The sequence below is a fragment of the Paroedura picta genome, chromosome 12 (genome assembly GCF_049243985.1).
Source record: "Paroedura picta isolate Pp20150507F chromosome 12, Ppicta_v3.0, whole genome shotgun sequence".
Classification (NCBI taxonomy): domain Eukaryota; kingdom Metazoa; phylum Chordata; class Lepidosauria; order Squamata; family Gekkonidae; genus Paroedura; species Paroedura picta.
The window spans coordinates 19,720,121-19,726,120 of NC_135380.1; positions in this window are offsets into that span (position 1 = coordinate 19,720,121).

Consider the following 6,000-nt stretch of genomic DNA (forward strand, 5'->3'; position numbering starts at 1 on the left):
CAGAGTGGAACCTCAGTGTTGTATGATGCTATGGAGCCTACCCTCCACGGCAGCTATTTTCTCCAGGATTACTCATCTCTTTAGTCTGGAGATGACCTGTAATTCTGGAGGATCCCCAGATACCACATGGGGGCATAATGATGGGGAGAGAACCTTCTCTGGCAAAATGCCACAAAGTCTGCAACCATTTTTCTTTGGTTGAGTCTTTGTTTTTGACAATTGGGCAGTCAGTCGATAGAATATTTTTAATACCAGGGCCCTTTCTGCATATATTGGATAATGTACTTTCAATGTGCTTTTCCAGCTGGATTTTCCTGTGTAGAACAAGAAAATCTATTGTTAGTGCATTGAAAGAGCATTATCTAACTCGCGCAGAATGAACCCAGTATTTTTATATGTGTTGGAAGTTACTTTGAGTCTAGGTAAAAGCAGGGCCCAAATTTTGAAAGCACCTAAATCAATAAAGTAATGGATACACAAGGAAATAACAACTACTGTAAACTGGCAGGCAGAAAAAACAACTTTCCAGGAAGTGTATCAGAGATGATGATAAGGAACTGGGCAACGATCCTTGACAAGAGCACAGGAGTGTAAGCTAAGAAGAGAGTTTCTATTTTCAGCTTCTAAATTCCAGAGGACATGGCATTTTCTGCTATTAGCATTTTTCCCATGCCCAGTTCCTCCCATTTTACCTTCTGTCCCATTCTTGCAAATCTATGTACTCTACTGAACAAGGTACTGGGGAAGCCAGCAATAGCAGGTGTTGATTCACCCTTCAGAAAGCCAAGCAAACATTTCAATTTTCCCACACCCACCTTAGACACCTGCTTTCCTTCTTGCATGTGCCAAGTCACAGGGGCTACCTGCCAGCCTCATTGCCCTCCTGTTCTCCAGTAGCAAACTCAGCAGGAACAGCAGGTATATGATGAATGGAAGAAGAGCTTATTCGAAATCTAAATCTCACAGGCTCTCCCTTCCTAGCATTATTATATAGTTGGTAGCTTCACATTTTATGATTCTTATACCACCCAACAGGTCTTATTGTATTATTGTATCATTATATGTGTGCACATGCTTTATTTGGCCACTGATAGAGTATCTCTGGGTTGAAACGTGTTTGGTCTATGGTCATACCTGTCTATGGACAGGTAGGTTAGGATGAGTGGGTGACTGGCTTCAGATCATACTGGCAGCTGCATGGCTCTACAAGGATATTAAACCAGGTATCCCCAGACTTAAAATGACCCTATACTGCACTGGTCAGATCAGACCTAAGTCCAGAAAATATAATGCACAAAAATTGGCATCTGTCCCTTGAGCAGGGAAAAAAATCTAGAAATATGTTTCTTATCATACTCCACCCCACACCTGCATGTCCTTCTGAAACTTTGCTTCAGGTCCTTCTGTCGAGATTCTGTGTTGGTACAGAGTTGCCGTGCTGCTGTCCCCGTCAGTGCCTGCGTCATCAGTGGAAGGAACAAAGGGCAAGACTTCTTTATAAGATGCTGCCGGTTATACCTGAAGACTCCAGGAAGGTCCAAGCTGCATAAGTGGATGACGTCTTACAGCTATTAGGAATGAATTTCTTCCTCTCCAAACCACAGGATTCCGGAACTGATGGTGCCAGCTTGATGTAGCGGTTGAGAGTGACGACCTCTCATCTGGAGAGCTTGGTCTGATTCCCCGCACGCAGCCAGCTGGGTGACCTCGGGTCAGTTACAGTCCTGTTAGAGCTGTGCTCACAGAGCAATTCTGTCAGAGCTCTCTCAGCCCTGCCTACCTCACATGGTATCTATTATGGGGAGAGGAAGGGAAGGCAATGGCAAGCCACTCTGAGACTCCTTCAGGTAGTGAAAAGCCAGACATAAAACCCAACTCTTCTTCTTCTGCTTTACTATTTTCTGACATGTAACATGGAAGTAGGAAAGTGCTTCGAAAATAAATAAGTAAAGAAAGTTCTAAGGGAAATGCACTCACAACTCTCTTGTTGGGTAGGGTCCATTTGTACCAGCAGCAACTTCAGATGCTGAGGGCATGTACAAAGCAAGGACTTCTGCCTTTCCCCTGCATATCCTGGGTACAGTCACACCTCTCACTAAATGAAAGAAACGTGTGGAGTTACATGTCCTTCCACAAGGCTGACTATAGAAGTAATTTCCCCTGAGGGAGGGATTTTCTCATCAGCAGAATGTGTCTTTCATACCCAGTCTTGCTGTAGCCTGAAATGCCCCGTGAAATGCTGCTCCTTTGGGGACAAGGGACACGCCAAGAACAGTAAATATCCAGGCAGTCTCCAATCTGGGTTTGGTGACCCTAGCACCATGGCTTCGTGATAGACCATCCCAGGATAAGTGCTGGGGATTTCCAGTTCAAAGGATCAAGTAGCAGCCAATGTGAAAGAGTTCTTCTGGAAACTCAAGTACAGTATTTGAAAGGACCAGGATCGATTTCAGTTTCCAGTGAAAGCCGCTTTATGTGTTCATGCATCTGTGTAAAGTTACACACGTATAAAACAAAGCTCCTGAAGGGGGGGGGACGCATACTTCATTGGGATTGTTTTGATGATGCCTGCCAAGGCACATGTGCAACAAAGTTTGAGTCCAATAGCACCTTTAGGACCAGTCAAGATTTATTCAAGGTGTGAGCTTCCGGGTGCAGGCACTCTTCCTCAGACATGCACATGGAAGCTCACACCTTGGATGAATCCTGGTTGGTCTTAAAGGTGTTATGGGACTCAAACTTTGTTGTGCTCCTTCAGACCAACACGGCTACCCACTCTAAAGTCACATGACCTCCTTCTCCTCCACCCCCCCTTTTTTAGGAATGGGGGTAGGAAGGGGATCTTATTATTGTGCCGCCATGTTGTGACATTTTAAAGTCTTTTAATGGGAGTTTTAATGGGGTTTTTAAGACACTGTAACCCGCCACGAGCCATCTGGGATTGGCGGGAAATAAATCGAAATAATAATAATAATAATAATGTAGGTATTGTTGCAAGAGGTGTTGTCTCATCTGTGCAAGAGAAAAGATGAAAGTCCTCTCCCAATATGTGTCCTACCATACAGGTTTTGTAACCGTTTGTTGTTATGTTAAAGTCCAATTCAATGGAAAGGGGATCACGTTTTGGGGTTAATCGAAAGGAGAGGTCTGACATCAAAGCGCATGAACTGCTTGTCAAGTAAATGTTGCAGCTCTATAAGTAATTAATTCCCTTGTTACAGTTCTTGAGACTGGCCAGAATAGCACAGGAAATCCATCTACCACCACACAGGATACATAGCAAACCTGAAGCTGCTTTTTATAGTTGTTTACAGCTGGGCAGGGTGGTAGATTGTGAGAATAAAGAGTTCAGATCTCTGCTCAGTCATAACCTTTGCCTAGAGATGTACAAATATGTCCTTTGCTCCTTCCCTCCCCCCCCCCTCCTTTTTGGTACATTGTCATTCTGAATTTCTTTTCAGTACCTGGAGTACTGTGTGCAGTTCTGGAGGCCTCACTTCGAGAAGGACGTAGGTAAAATTTAAAGGGTACAGAGGAGAGCGACGAGGATGATCTGGGGCCAAGGGACCAAGCCCTATGAAGATAGGTTGAGGGACTTGGAAATGTTCAACCTGGAGAAAAGGAGGTTGAGAGGGGACATGATAGCCCTCTTTAAGTATTTGAAAGGTTGTCACTAGGAGGAGGGCAGGATGCTGTTTCCGTTGGCTGCAGAAGAGAGGACACGCAATAATGGGTTTAAACTTCAAGTACAACGATATAGGCTAGATATTAGGAAAAAGTTTTTCACAGTCAGAGTAGTTCAGCAGTGGAATAGGCTGCCTAAGGAGGTGGTGAGCTCCCCCTCACTGGCAGTCTTCAAGCAAAGGTTGGATACACACTTTTCTTGGATGCTTTAGGATGCTTAGGGCGGATCCTGCGTTGAGCAGGGGGTTGGACTAGATGGCCTGTATGGCCCCTTCCAACTCTATGATTCTATGATTCTATGATTCTTTCTGTTGCTGACATTTCAAATCTGTTTTCTTTTTCTTCTTCTGTGGGTTATGCCATCTTTTTCCATTTGAACACACAAAGCTGCCTTCTGCTGAGTCAGCCTTCTGATCCATCAAGGTCAGCCTCCTTGACGTTGCCTGGAGGCATCTCTATGAGGTCTCTTTTGCACCATCTTCTCCTGGATCCTTTCAACTGAAGATGCTAGGGCAGCCTTTCTCAACTTTCCTACTGTTGTGAAACGTCTGAAACAGATGGTGTGTTGGAACAGGCAATGTCTGGTGTACAAAGAACAAGAGAAGACACTGCAGGGGGGGGGCGACAAGAAGACTGTTAGATAGGATAGTGAGATCAGGACCTTCTCTCCCGTTAAGTGTCATTCCTTGTCTATCTACAGATTGCTACTCTTAGGGCAACATCCTGCTTCTTCTCGGAAGCCACAGATTATCTCTCTTAAGCAGTTTCCACAAGGGGAACTTTGCTGCCCTGGTTCCCATGCAAGAGCACAAATCCAGGGCGGACGAGGTGCACCAGGCCAAATGCTCCCCCGTGTGGGAGCAGGAAGAGGTGGGGCAACCTGTCCTGGCTGAAACTCCAGCCTGCAGCCTGGCACAAAGCCTCCAGTGTGGAAACGGTCTTAGGCATGTAGTCAGCTCCTATCTCTGTCTCTCCTCTGTAATATCAAGTATGGTAATTCCTGTATAAACTTTTACCTACTCTTAAATCAGAGTGCAACCTCACTGCCTTATTTACTCTGCTAACAGAAACATTCTTCAGGCTTCAAGAAACGCCAGAAATGGCACGATTGTGCAGAATATGGTTGAGAAGCATGGCCATGTACTCGCTTGCCTGTGTCCTTTCCCTTCCCACCTCCTCCAGGCCCATCATTGGCCATTAGGAGGGCAGGACCACATGACCATACGTGATCATTTCCCCTGATAAATGTTTAACAAATTTTTAAAAATGCAAAAAAAATAACTCTCATCCATTCATGAAACCTTTCCAGGGACATCAAGAAACCCCAGGATTTCACGAAACCCTGGATGAGAAAGCCTGAGTTACTGATATAACCCGGGACCTTCTGAATGCAAAACAGGTGTTTCACCACTAGCCACAAACCTACATTTCTATTTTACAAGTAGGGGACCCCCAAGGACTTGCAGGAGGCATCTCATTTTTCCATCCCTCATTAATTTCCCCAGCCCTCCCCTAAAAGCCTCCATGGAATTTCCCCATTTCCTGCTTCCTTCTCTCCATCCCAGCTATTAGTCAATCTATCTGTGTCTGCCATCTTCTTCAACTTTCCCTCTTCCCCTCCTTCTGACAGCCTCTACCTGAAGAAATATGGCCTAGTGGAGCGATGCCAGCTGCCATGGCACAATGGAGAGCCTTCAAGGACTCATGGGGGGGGGGGGGATCTCATTTTCCCCTCTATCAACATCACATTTGCTTTCAAGGGCGGCTGCGGTTGAACACTATTAAACACCCATTTCTGGGGGAAAGTCACATGGTAGCAAGTAGCCTGCTGGTTGCTGGAGAGTTGGGGACAAAGGAGGGGAGGAGAGAGAGCATATCAGGAATGGGATGCCTTAGAGCAGGGGTAGTCAACCTGTGGTCCTCCAGACATTCATGGACTACAATTCCCATGAGCCCCTGCCAGCAAATGCTGGCAGGGGCTCATGGGAATTGTAGCCCATGAACGTCTGGAGGACCACAGGTTGACTACCCCTACCTTAGAGCAAGGGTGGCCAACTTGTGGCTCTCTAGGTACTGGCAGAGAGCACGTGCTGGCAGAAGCTCAGGGGAATTATAGTCCATGGGCATCTGGAGAACCCCAGTTTGGCCACCCCTGCCTTAGAGTCTACCCACCAAAATGGCCATTTCCCCCCCCCCCCCAGGAGCATTGATCCCTGCAGCCAGGAAATCAGTTGTAATTCCAGGAGAACGCCAAGTGCCGCCTGGAGGGTGGCCACCTTATTCACAGAGTGCTTGAGAAGATAAAAAGGGGGTTGA